Raw genomic sequence first — 13,027 nt, 5'->3', positions numbered from 1 at the left:
TCAGCTCAGCTGCCACATCCTTCTCTTAATGTGGGTGTTTCTGCCATATGCACCAAGGCGACGGAAGGCACGACTGAGGCATTTGAAAGCAAGCTCTGTTGTTTGCCAATCTAAAAAAGGCCATCTTTCTTACGTAAAGTCTCCTTAAAAAATAATGGCTATGACAAGTGCATGTGGAGTTCAGCAGAGCTGGATAGAGGGTAGGTTGGCTTTCTGAAGGGGGAAAAACACAGGAGCCAATATGATGTAATGGCCAGAGTGTGAGGCTGGGGAAACTTGAAACTGTAAAGCTCACTAGGGGTGCCTCCAGACTTGCTACGATTTTGCAGGATGGGTACAAGCACATACAATAAATTTAAGTTTGCACAATTAAAGTGAGTGAGTGTGCTCTGTTGCCCAGCAAATGCTCTAGCCTGGACACTGAGGTCCAGCGCTGAGGGCCTTCAGGTGGCTCCCTCATTGCGAGATGTGAAGCTACAGGGAACCAGGCAGAGAGCCTTCTTGGTAGTGGCATCCACTCGATGGAACATCTTCCCATCAGATGCCAAGCAGAGAAACAACTATTTGACTTTTAGAAGACACCTGAAAGCAGCCCTGTTCAGGGAAGTTTTTAATAGCTGATGTTTTACTATGTTTTTAATATTTTGTCGAGAGCCGACCAGAGTTGCTGGGGCAACCCAGTCAGATGGGCAACATAAAATTATTATTATTTCTACTACTCCAAATCCATCTTTTTAAAAAGCAAGTAAATGCATTTTCATAGTAAGAAGGGTGACAGGGAAATGCACTGAAATGTGTGGGATGAAGCAATCATTAGCAGGAATACATATAAACAGCCCACAAGCAAATCAGGATAAATATATGATGAATGCTTATTGTTGAAAAGAAATCAGAATGCATCCACAATAAAGACTAGACTTAGCCTAACTTCCATCAAAGTTTTGTGCAAGGAAATCAGGGTGGATGCTCAGTCAACAGGCTTCCCTTCCAAGCTGTTGACCTTCTACCAGTGGCTGAAGACACATCTCTTTACCCAGGTGTTTGTGAGGAGTTACATGCCAGTCATGCAATCTGTACCACAGTAGTGGGAGACCTCTGGTCCCCAGGTCAAACTTGGCACACCAGGGGCCCAAATTACATTTCCTGTGAACTATGGCAGGTACTGCTGTGACTTCAAAGCAACAATTGGAACTTCAAGTGAGCTCCCGATTGCCTTTGATGGAGAAAGGTGTGTTCTCTGATAGATGTTGAGCATCCACTAACTCCTAGAGGGGGAACCAAAGATTCAAACTACTTGAAAGCCCTTCTGCAGGCATCCCCATGCTACAATTTGAACCTCTGAAAACCACCTGGTTTTCAGAGGTTTCAAGAACAGCATGGGGCTGTTTACTAAAGGACTTCCAAACAGCCCTTCACTGTGATTTGTGAAGTCCCCAAAATCAGGTTCTGAAAGTACAGGGTCACCTGACTTCTTAGTAACATCAGGTGTTTGAAAGGCGGGTGCCCTACCTACTGGTCAAATATGCCCTGCCATGAGTGAGGAGATGAGGATCTGGTCCACTGGCCACAAAAGGTTCTCTACCCTCATTGCATCACTTGCTGCTTATTCGTATCTTACTGGATCTTAGACATTAGGTTAGGTTTGGATTTGATGTTCTTTTTTATGCTTGAGGTACTATTAGCACCTGGTTGTGTGCTGGTTGTACTTTCATACACTAATGTTTTATCTTGTGATATGTGTAACCCACCCTGGGACCCTTTGGTGATGGGTGGGCTTATGAATCCAATGAATAAATAACTATCAACACTTTCTCCCTACAGATACACACAGACACTGCATCTTGTACTGATGAGGCTGTATTCAACTTGCCACTGATTCCCTTCCCAACATGAAATCTGAAGCAAATGTGGGTTTCCCGGCAGAGCAAAACATCTGAAGAACTTTGAGTGCAGTTAAAATGTTTTAGGAGCCCTGAAATTTCTTGGGAGGGGTCTTGTTTGCTGTGGTATTCTAAAGCAAGGTTCAAAGTGAATTTGTTCTTTCCCACAGGGGCAAAGTATCTATGGAATTTGGAGGAGTGTGTGTGTGTGTAGGTGAGCGGAATTTCTCAAGGGGGTACAGGTCCCTTGGCTGTATGTTTCTGTCTATATCTTCACTTTAAAAGCAGTTTTAAAAGTAGTAGCAGAACACATACACATACTGAGGATGCACACATATGCTTGTTTTGCCTGCTGTCTCACTTTTTTGTCATAACTACTTGCTATTTCACATTTTTCATAATTGCAAAAAACTTTCTAAGCACACTAAAAGGGAAATGGATCCCCAAATTTATATTTTTCTAAAAGCTTCCTTTGGCTCTAATTAAAACAGTTTGGAAGCAAAAGGTTTTTATTTAAAATAATGATAAAAAAAGCTTATTGAATACACTTGTGAGTGTTAAAGAAGCTAAAATATAATAAATAAAAATATTTTTGAGATAAAAATATTTTTGATTTCTTGTTTTTGTCTTGAACTATTCTTATTTCTGTACTATAGATCCATTGACACTTGGGTTGCTTTTGTTCATTGTGATCATGAAAAAGCATGCCAAAGAATAGAGCAATGACATTCTCTGTTAAAAACAACTGCTTGAAACATTCAGGAAATAATTAAACTTAACAATAAACTAAAAACCTGTTTAGAACATCCAGCAGCGTTCCACATGTCTGGGTAGGCTTGCCTAAACAAAAATGTTTTTAGCAGGTGCTGAAAAGAATGAAGTGAAGGCACCTGCCTGGTGCCAAGAGACAGGGAGTTCCAGAGTGTGGATGCTGCCACACTAAAAGATTGATTTCTTACAGTTAGGTAGGCTTCCGTTGAAATATGAATGAAATCAAACTTTTCCACCCTTGTTCCTGGTGTATATCTTCCCTCACCCTTTCTTCCTTGGTGAGAAGTAGGGTGCCATTTTAGGGTCTGCCTCAGGTGCCAAAATCTCTTGGGCCAGCTCTGTTTGTATCTCAATTACCGGTATTTCTGATGTCTCATCAAAGACGGAGCACCACCACAACTCCCTGTCTTTAATTCCTCTCCTCTCCAATGGGCACATTGGCTTGGCTTGGCTCCCCAATCAAAATGCTGTCTGTCAAGAATCATAAGCTTCAGAAGGCCATAGGATGCCAAGATTCCCACAGTCGCCACACTGTGAGAAGCAGACGGCAATGTGCTAAATGGGGGAAAGCCTAGATTCAGTCTTTCTTCAAGGCATCCTCAAAGAGTCAGCCACCTGTTTCTAATGCTGTGGGCCATGACGTTGACTGCAGAGATGCCATGGCTGTTCTTGCAAAGAAAAAGCCTCCACAGCATTGCATTGGTGCATTTATTTATTTATTTATTTAGGAGAAAAGTATAATGGCACTGTAATAAAATTTCCACACACACAATATTGTGCAGCCTCTTACCTGGCCTTGGTTGGAAATTCTAAGAACCCCCCCCCCAAGTTATTTATTTCGTTTCTGGTCAATAACAATGTAATGTTATGCTTCTGTTTTCAGCACTTAGGCTAGTGAACAGCTCAAAGGAATAAAGAGTCACTGCTAGCTATTTTTGCTTACCAGCTAGCACCAGAAAATTCAAATATCTGCACCTGATCATGTCCACAGACCACTTACGCAAGCATCATTTCTTCAGTGTCTTAGGAATAAAACCGAGGGCAGTTCTAGCATATGCCTTCATGAAGATTCATATTAATCATTTTAGAGATCTATTCTAGGGATGCTTGAGGAATTCAATTTCCCTGAACTGACCAGATCAGCACCTCCCACATTATTATGCAAACATCCTTTGGATTCTGCAGCTCTCTGAATTTTATAATACAGTAATCAGCTGGGGAAAAAATGTACCATACCAAAATGTGTTTTAAAATGAGTGTGGTAGAATAAAATACATCTAGAAATGCATCGACTGGGATAAAATAGCTATTTAAATGTACATTTGTGTGCAAACTTTTTAAAAAATCACAGATTAACATGGAAACAAAATGAAATAGATATGAATGAATACATATGAAAGTGACACAGACTGCAAATAGGCCGATCTGTTCATCCCTAGGCTCTTCTGCAATACATATGTATCTTTCCCCTCAATGTCATGATAATTAAGCTCTGACAGGAAAGGATATTTTAAGGAACTAGCCAATACTTGCTTTGAATGCCACTTTGTTGAAAGAAGTTGCTGTCTCTGAAAAATTGATTCTGTTGTCCAATTATGTTGACATTGGGTTGGCAGGCAGCGCATTCTTGGGTTCATTTTGTATTTGCTATCTTTTAGCTCCTCTTTTCATTGAGTTATGGGCTATACTGGTAGAATCCAAAAAGAAAAGGGACACTGGGACAGATCCAGATGAAGTTAGCTGCACTTACGTCCCACCGAAATCAATGTATAACATTAGTTGCAATTCAACTTCAATGCTGCTGATTTCAAGGGGAACTAATTGCAGTTGACTAAGTCTAGATCCCATCCATTCTTTCTCCGGGTGGCATTATTAAACAGATAAGTGCCAATGAGAAGGAACCTGTGGACAATTGACCCTCCTAAGATAGGTAAGCAGCTTCCTATCACTGAAATGAAGCTGTACCCACTTCCCTCTCTCCCCCTGTGCTCATCATAGGAAAACATGGAGAAAGAATACAGGGATATGTCAAAGTGCATAGCAGCTTCTGGAACTTGGAATGCATAAAAATAGTAGATGGGAAATTGTAAGCAATAAGGAAGAGACTTCTGGATCAGTCCAAAGATCCATCTAGTCCAGCACTCTGTTCTCACAATGGCCAACCATTAGCCTGTAGGAAATGCCCAAAAGGGGGCCAAGGATTTAGGATATAACATACAGCTAAAAGAGTGGGAAAGACTGTGGAAGGAAGGATTAAAATTTACTGCATGCAATGCTTTGAAAGAAAATGTGATGAAAATGATGTACAGATGGTATATTACACCAGTGAAATTACCTAAAATGTATAAAACAAGTAACAAATGTTGGAAATGTAAATAAAAAGAAGGATCTTTTTATCACATGTGGTGGGAATGTAAGAAAGTGAAAAGCTTCTGGGAAATGATATATAATGTGATGAAAAAAATGTTAAAATATACATTTATTAAAAAAAAAACCAGAAGCATTTCTACTTGGCATTGTAGGGGAGGATATTAATAGACAGGATAATAAACTGTTTTTATATGCAATAACGGCAGCAAGAGTACTATTGGCACAGAAATGGAAACAAGAAGAATTATCGATGAAAGAGGAATGGCAGACAGAATTAATGGACTATGCAGAATTAGACAAGATGGCAGGAAGGATTCGAAACCTGTGGGATCACAGATTCTCAGAGGACTGGAGTAAATATGTGAACTATCTGAAAAGCAATTGTTATCAACAGATTACACTAGTAGGATTGCAAGAAGTTTTGTAAGGAGGACTATGTGAAATATTGCAGAGAAAAGTATGAAGAGAACTATTAGTGAAGGACTTTTAAAAGTAATAGTGAGATTAATGAAATGCAGATTAAGTGATAAAGATTGAAAAATCTTCAGATGTGGTTGATGGAAGTCCAAAACACTGAATAAGATGAGAAAATATGTTGTATGTTGTTGTTTTTTGAAATTTCATCTAATACACACACACACACACACACACACACACACGGAAATGCCCAAAAGGGAACTGCATGAATCAGCTCTCTCCCCACTTGTAATTCCCAGCAACTGGTATTCAGAAGCATGCTGCCTCTGACTGTGGAGCCACAACAGTACAATCATGGCTAGTATTTTATTTTAAAGCCATCCATGTTGGTGACTACCCATATCTCTTGTGGGAGCGAATTACGTAACTGAACAATGTACCGTGTGAATAATTATTTCCTTTGGTCTCCCTCGACTCTTCCAACAAATCAACTTCATCAGATCTCCCTGAGTTCTAGTATTATGAATCTGGGAGAGAGAAGAAACTCCTCAAGCCTCTTTCTCTACTAAACGGGATAGTGGTTGCTTGCAATCCTCATGCATGACCTCCACTTCACCTTTGCACTTTAGAGACATGGTTGATATTCCCATTCGAAAGACAAAAAGCATTATAAATAGTATAAACAGATACAAATTAAATTTCCCCTAGAGAATTAGTTCCTCCAGCATCACTAAAGCCAGGAAGCATTAGGTTCGAATAAGCAGCAGCGACTGCCAGGAAACAGGGATTGACTGATTTTCTGCCGCATTACCTGGAAGGATTTGATTTCCTCATTATCAGTCTGTTGAGGAAAATATATTATTCATCCATTAGCCTGTTTCTTCCATACAAAGGAACTTGCCTGCAAGGAAGATTCTTCTTCAGTGGCCTACATATGATCAAATACAAGCCATCTCACTTGCTTGGGAAGGAACATGGCTAATGTACCTGCTTTGCATGCCAAAAAATTCCAGGGTCAATTCCTGTCATCTCCAGATCAGTCTGGGGTTGTCTGGCACCCTCTCTGACACTCTGGATAACCAATGTGAGTCCCTGTAAGCCAGGCATGGGGAACCTCTGGGCTCTTTAATGGTAAAGGGAGCCTTTACAGTTACGGTAGGTCCAGTTGCGGACAACTCTGGGGTTGCAGCGCTCATGTGGCCAGCATGACTAAGCAGCTTCTGGCAAACCAGAGCAGCTCATGGAAACGCCATTTACCTTCCCACCAGAGGGGTACCTATTTATCTACTTGCACTTTTGACGTGCTTTCGAACTGCTAGGTTGGCAGGAGCTGGGACCAAGCAATGGGAGATCAGGGATTTGAACTGCCGACCTTTTGATCAGCAAGCCCTAGGCTCTGTGCTTTAGACCACAGTGCCACCTGTGTCCCTTCTGGGCTCTTTAGGGGGGACTATTTAGTTCAGCACAGCTCCCATGAGGCCGTTTCCACAAAGCTAGGCTCACTTGCCTCATCAAATGTGACATCAGGTGAGGGCCAAGTAGAGACATGGCTGCCAGTGCATAGCTGGCATCCTTAAAGTTTGCTCTTGATTGGGCATCAGCCAGGGAGGTTTGCTGCCAGTGCCAATCAGCAGACAGATGGTTAGAGCAAGTCACCCGGGATTGGCTGTGCTACAGGTACTTCCGTAGCTCAGCTGATCCTGGCAGAAAGCAGAGTTTGAAGTCAGTGACTGTCAGATGATAGGAACGGACTTCAACATTGCCAGGATTAGCTGTGCTACTGAGTTGATTGACTGCATTTATATCCCTCCTTTTTCTTCAAAAGGCTCAAGATGGTGTACATGGATCCCCTTTGTCCTCATTTAATCCCCACAACAACCCTGTGAACTTCATAGCTGAGCAGGCATTTGAACATGCTCTCCCAGGTCCTAGACTGACACTCTAACCACCACACCACACTGTCAAGGAGCTCAACAGTGCAGCCACCCTCTACAGAAAGTGTCAAGCCTCATGTCAAGCTAGGCTTGGCTTGGCTCAGTTTTTCCTTTGTAGTGCAGGTTGCTACAAAAGGAGAAATGGGTCTCCTGGTACCCTGCTCACCTGTCAAAACAGCCCCCAAAAGGAGGAGAGTAAGAGGGAGCTGAATGAGTTAATTCTAGATGAGGCCATTCCTCCTCCTTCCACTGTTCTGGATTGGTCAACTCATCTTAAAGTGCTCCGACAAGATTCTGAAAATATTAACTACCCAACAAGCCTGGCTCAAGAACTGGCCTTAGCTGAGAAATCCTATAAGGCAAATATAACCGATATGACGACCCAGAGGCCACCTTCTGAGCTTGAAAAAAAACTTTCAAAGTCAACTGGTTACTTCCAGATGTACTCAAACAGAGGAGATGTTTATCTTCAGTACCAGTTCCACTTGATATGCACGGACCTCTCCAGCCTGAAAAAAATTCTAACGATAACAAATGGGCTACTTCTGACTCTAGTGGAAAATTTTACACATCAAGAAAGAGGCACAGAGCCAAATGACACTGACCAAATGTACAACCTACCCGAACCAGCAGATATGAATCACCCAGTAACCAGCAAGAAGTCACAAAAACAAAAACCAGAAGCAAAGAAAAAGAAAAGCAAAAATATCAAAACACTAAAGAAATTGAAGATAACTCATCGCGCTTGCAAATGAAACAGGCCCTGAGTTTGAGGGGGGCTAGGCTCCAGCCAAATCCACTCCTGCCTTAGACAATACTGAGGAAGATGGACCAATGGTCTGACTCAGACAGATTTTTTGGGGGGAGCCCCCCCATAACCCAATAAATTAATGAATGTCAGAATCTAGTTAATATTTGATATACTGAAGGGAAATTGCAGTCTGCAGCAGTTCTCCTGGGTGTAGCCCATGCAAACCAGCCTGACTGGGCAGGTTGAATGTAGGCCATTATGAAACAAAAGTCAGGTGAATACACGTCAAAGAAAGTGTTTTGTGTCTGGGCAAAATAGGGGTTGCTGAGGTGACAGGAAGGGGGCAGGATGTGCTGAGAGGAAAAATATGCCTGCCAGGTGGGATAGCAGGTGGATAAGAGGAGTTGCTTGGAGCAAGGGTTTGCTGGAAAGGAGGAGAAGAAAGGCCAGAACCATATTGGCTGCTGGCTGAAGAGCTGGCAACCCAAAGACTGGAGAACATGGCTGGCTGCTCTAGATTCAAGCTGGCTGTGAAGCCATGAGAGAAGCAGGGAGAACCCCTCTAGAGATGGCAATGCTGTAACTTCTGCACTCCCTCCACCTACACTCAGGTTGTATATATGTGAATAAACTTTAAGTCTCTGATGCTCCTTCATTTCCACTAAGAGACAAGGCCAAGACCCCTGGAATCTCATGCATTGCTTGGCTTGTAACAAACACTATGTTGCTTAATGTCAAATATGAAGATGATTCAATTTCTTTACAAGAGAAATTATTGCCTGTCATAATATTAAAACTGCACTTTGTATGCAACAAAGACAAGACCTTCTTACACGTCGCCCTAAATAAACTTGATGGACTATGGAGAGATAAAGAGACAGATAGCTACCAAGTTAGCACAATGGACATGGTGCGTGGTTTTCACAGTGTTTACGTTCATAAATTCTTCCATATCTAATTCTGAAGAAGGCCTGAAAAGAAGATAGTAAATATTAAAGCAGCTTGTTACTCTTCTCTAGGGGCCAAAATCATATAGCTTAAAAATGTTTTATTTATCAGACAATAATGCAAGATGTTATTTACTAGTATGCAGGATGTACAATTTATGCAACAAAGCATGAACATTTAAAAACCTGTTCACGGTTTCCCTCAGTGTAATAATTAAAAAGACAGATGGAATCAGATGTATGAGGCGAGAGAACATCTAAAGAAGAGGCACAAGGGCAGCTTAGTTTGCTTTGAATGAATCTTCTTTATACACTGATGAGAGAGAAAGGGCATAGATCTAGGCCAAGAGGAGAGGAAGTTCCCCTGTGAGGAAAGGTTGAAGAATTTGGGATTTTTTAGATTAGAGAAAAGGGAAGTAAGAGGCAACATGACAGAAGTCTATAAAAGTCTGCATGGCATAGAAAAAGTGGACAGAGAAAAGTTTCTCTCATAATACTAGAACTTGTGAAAATATTATTGTTGTTGTTGTGGCCCATCTGACTGGGTTGCCCCAGCCACTCTGGGTGGCTCCCAACAGAATATTAAAACACAATAAAATATCAAACTTTTTTTTAAAAAAAATCCATGAACTCTTGAAACTGAATGTTAGAAGATTCAGAACAGATAGAAGGAAGTACTTAATCATGCAGTACATAGTTAAACTTTGAAACTTGCTCACACAGGTGGCAGTAATGGCCACCAACATGGAAGGCTTAGATGAATTATTGGAGGAGAAGACTATCAATGGCTGCTAGTCATGGTGGCTAAATGCAACCTCCATACCAGTTCCTGGGGGAACAGCAGGGGGAGAGGGATGTTGCCCTCTTCTTCTGCTTGTGTGTTTTCCATAGTTGGTCACTGAGGGATGCTGGACATGATGACTGTGTTGTATATCGACTGCTAAAGGCAATGTGCCCCTGAATGTGACTGCTGTGTCAAAAGTTGTTAAAACAATAAGTCATGTCAGACTAACCTGATCTCGTTTTTTGACAGAATTACAAGCCTGGTAGATGAAGGGAATGCAGTGAATGTAGCCTACCTTGATTTCAGCAAGGCATTTGACAAGGTGCCTCATGATATTATTGTAAAGAAGCTGGTAAAATGCGGTCTTGACTATGCTACCATTCAGTGGATTTGTAACTGGCTGACTGACCGAACCCAAAGGATACTCATAAATGGTGGGGTGCCACAGGGTTCTGTCTTGGGCCCGGTCTTATTCAACATCTTTATCAACGACTTGGATGATGGACTCAAGGGCATCCTGATCAAATTTGCAGATGACACCAAACTGGGAGGGGTGGCTAACACCCCAGAGGACAGGATCACACTTAAAAACGACCTTGACAGATTAGAGAACTGGGCAAAAACAAACAAGATAAATGTTAACAGGGAGAAATGTAAAGTATTGCACTTGGGCAAAAAAAATTGAGAGGCACAAATACTAGATGGGTGACACCTGGCTTGAGAGCAGAACATGTGAAAAGGATCTAGGAGTCTTGGTTGACCACAAACTTGACATGAGCCAACAGTGTGACGCGGCAGCTAAAAAAGCCAATGCAATTCTGGGCTGCATCAATAGGAGTATAACATGTAGATCAAGGGAAGTAATAGTGCCACTGTATTCTGCTCTGGTCAGACCTCACCTGGAGTACTGTGTCCAGTTCTGGGCACCACAGTTCAAGAAGGACACTGACAAACTGGAACGTGTCCAGAGGAGGGCAACCAAAATGGTCAAAGGCCTGGAAACTATGCCTTATGAGGAACGGTTAAGGGAGCTGGGCATGTTTAGCCTGGAGAAGAGGAGGTTAAGGGGTTATATGATAGCCATGTTCAAATATATAAAAGGATGTCACATAGAGGAGGGAGAAAGGTTGTTTTCTGCTGCTCCAGAGAAGTGGACACGGAGCAATGCATTCAAACTACAAGAAAGAAGATTCCACCTAAACATTAGGAAGAACTTCCTGACAGCAAGAGCTGTTCGACAGTGGAATTTGCTGCCAAGGAGTGTGGTGGAGTCTCCTACTTTGGAGGTCTTTAAGCAGAGGCTTGACAACCATATGTCAGGAGTGCTCTGATGGTGTTTCCTGCTTGGCAGGGGGCTGGACTTGATGGCCCTTGTGGTCTCTTCCAACTCTATGATTCTATGATTCTAAATACATATTTAAAGGCATATTTGTATTTAAATACATTTTTTGAATATATTTTGGCACAAAATGGTATGATAATAAACACACATATAATTGATTTTATTTCATAAAATTTGTAACTGCTTGATTATAAAACAAACAAACCTCAAAGTGGTTTACAAAGCAGTTTCTCCCCCCCCCCCCCCCGGTTTTTGATCTGGGCTTCCACTGAAATGAGGCTGCATTTTAAGTTTTATTTTAATTCTGTTTTTAAGTTGTATTTTAATTGTTTTTATAACTGATGTTAGCCGCCCTGAGCCTGGTCTTGGCTGGGGAGGGCAGGGTATAAATAACATTTATTATTATTATTAGGACACCAGGCATTTCATTCGAACATGTTTTTGTTACAAATAGTCAATTTTTAAGATTTACAAGTTGTAGTTCTACAAGATTTATTCCCAAGCTCCGCTGCTACACTCTCACCAATAGCATCACCTACCTGCAACATTTAAAACAGCAGATGAAGTCTAATATTAGTCATACTCAGAGTGGATCCATTGAAATGAATGGACTTACCCATTGATTTCAGTGGCTCTACTAAGAATATGACTGTTAGGTATCAACCAACCTATTTTATAAACTACTTTAAAGGGAAATGTAAAAAAGAGAAAATAAATATTTTGAAAAAGGTAGGTTTCTATCTGATTTATTAAATTCATTGTACATGCATTGTTAAAAAACAATTAAGCAAATATGATCATACCCTTTCCTATCTGAAATGTTTTAGCACAATAACCCTGGATATACTACAGCTGTCCTCATTTCCTTTCACACTAAGTTAATCAGATTCAACAGCCATTCCTATAAAATACGCCACATAAGGATGTATAGCTTTTGTTTCTTTATTTCCATGAATATGTCTGCTACTCTACCCCCATGGCTATCTATAGAAAATTCAGAGTGCCTCGGATAGTCACTGAGTTTCCAAAAAATAAATAAAAACCCTTCTGCATATGTGTGCCATTTCCTCCAGCCTGACTCCGACAAAAGCTATTTTTCCCTTTTCTCAATTGCTTGCACAAAAGTTTTTTCAATGCATGCAGATACTGGCTCTAGAAAGTTCAGCACTTATGCATTATGTAGGTATCTCCAGGTAGTCAGTCTAGAGAAAACCCTTCATGGCAGAAATGAAAAAAAGTTGTGAATTCTGTTGTCAGCTCAACCTCTGCTGAAAAGAGTCTCTCACTCAAGCTTCTCACTTTCAGCCTTTGTAGTGAGATGACATGATACTGGGCATAACAATAAAGGATCTGCCTACACCAGGTATGTAAGTGTGTCGTGCTTCTGGTCATTGAATTGCTGTTGCAATGTGAAAATAGGAATGTTACATTCCTGGGAGCATGTAAAGTCACTCTGAAACACAGTGCTAAGATATCTTGGGAGGGACAGAAAAGTTAATATGCAATGAACATAGCTGTCAACTTTTCCCTTTTCTTGCGAGGAATATTATTCGGAATAAGGGAATTCCCTTTTAAAAAGGGAAAAGTTGACAGCTATGGCAATGAAAGGTTTCTATTGTACAGGGGGGTTTTTTTGGGGGGGGGCTACATCACCTTGGGAACCTAGTCAATGCCAAGAACACAAAACGAAATAGAAATGAATGTCATCTATAGGGCTGATTAGCAATGCAACTGCAGGAAGTAGTACCATTTTGGACAGTATCTTGGCCTGAACTAAGTGTTTCCATTTGTTGATTTTTTCCTGGATTTTCCATGATAGACAAATGAAATG

At 41.2% G+C, this 13,027-nt stretch overlaps 1 protein-coding gene and 1 long non-coding RNA gene across 6 annotated transcripts in view; both read right to left on the bottom strand.

The window, feature by feature from the left end:
- LRFN2 (leucine rich repeat and fibronectin type III domain containing 2) overlaps positions 1 to 13,027 on the bottom strand; it is a 274,266-nt gene that overhangs the window by 109,569 nt on the left and 151,670 nt on the right. For 2 of the 5 annotated variants that reach the window (XM_082214823.1, XM_082214822.1), the window contains exon 2: positions 9,013 to 9,094. The exons of the other annotated variants lie outside the window; for them this stretch is intronic. The gene's annotated coding sequence lies outside the window, so the exon portion shown is untranslated. The remainder of the gene's footprint in view (positions 1 to 9,012; positions 9,095 to 13,027) is intronic. 5 annotated transcript variants of the gene reach the window in all.
- The window catches only part of LOC309527916, a 241,439-nt gene that overhangs the window by 115,879 nt on the left and 112,533 nt on the right, over positions 1 to 13,027 (bottom strand). The gene's annotated exons all lie outside the window — the stretch shown is intronic.

The sequence above is a fragment of the Podarcis vaucheri genome (assembly GCF_965113315.1).
Source record: "Podarcis vaucheri genome assembly, chromosome: 3".
Lineage (NCBI taxonomy): Eukaryota > Metazoa > Chordata > Lepidosauria > Squamata > Lacertidae > Podarcis > Podarcis vaucheri.
Note: the sequence above shows the minus strand (reverse complement) of the source record. Positions and strands in the feature narration are given on the sequence as shown.